Genomic DNA, 1,143 nt, shown 5'->3' on the forward strand with positions numbered 1-1,143 from the left:
GGACCCTTTGATTGTCTGGTTACACTATCTCTGAGCCCTTTCGCATGCTGTTCCATCTGTTTACACAGCTCTCCCACTCCACCCACCATCCAAACCTCTACTATTGTCCTGGGCCTCACCTACTAATGGCACATGATCTTGGTCAGGAAGCATCCTCTGAAGCCCCAGGCCTGGCCAAGTGCCTCTCCCTGGTACTTCGAAAGCACTTCGAAAGTGCCCATCAATAAATGAGTGGCAAAAAAAATTAAAAAATTGCACTGGTCTTCTTTCAATTAGCCCAAAGCTCCACGCTTTTTTTTTTCTTCCCCTCTTCCTGGAATACTCTTCTTCATCCCTTCTCTAATTCTTACTCATCTTTTGGGTTCTAGCTATGTCACTTACTCAAAGAGGTCATGTCTGACTACTCCCCTTTCCTCCCCTAAAACATCCCTTCCCCAATTTTTCTGTAACAATCTGTACTTTCTTCCATAGCACTCATCACACAATTTTCAGTTAAATGTCTATTTGTGTATGCATTTGTCTTCTCCATTAGGTTCTCGGCCCTATGTAAGCAGGAGCTCAATCTGTTTTGTTCTCTACTGTAAATCCATTGCTTAGCACAGTGCTATATGCATTATAGGCCCTTAAATAAATGTTAATTGCAAGAATAAATGAATGAATGAAATGTTGTTTATCACACACTACTCTGGTGAAGGATAGCTTGGGGTGAAAATGGATGTTGCTGACAATATTTTAATGATTGGTATTTGGTTTCATCATCCTCTACTCCCTCATTCCCACCCCACCCCCAATCTCTACCCTTACCAGGGAGCAGCATTTGTCTAGTATATTTAATCTCCTAGTGTCAGACCTAGTCTCTATGAATTTGGAGACTGGTTTTTGGAACGGATACACTTACCAAGACTCATTCAATTTGTAGGATTTTAGGCTTAAAAATTCTTACTGAAATAAAGTTTGACTTCATATCATTTTGGAATAACTCCAGGCATTCACCATTCAATGTGAATGATTCAATATTATTCTGGAATAAGTCCAAGGCATTCACCATTCATAGGAAAAGACATTTGTTTTGTTTTGCTGAAACTGAACTCCAGCTATAAGAAAGACACTGCTGAATTTATAAATAATTTTGTGCATTTTAGG

The sequence above is a fragment of the Myotis brandtii genome, unplaced genomic scaffold, assembly GCF_000412655.1.
Source record: "Myotis brandtii unplaced genomic scaffold, ASM41265v1 scaffold50, whole genome shotgun sequence".
Lineage (NCBI taxonomy): Eukaryota > Metazoa > Chordata > Mammalia > Chiroptera > Vespertilionidae > Myotis > Myotis brandtii.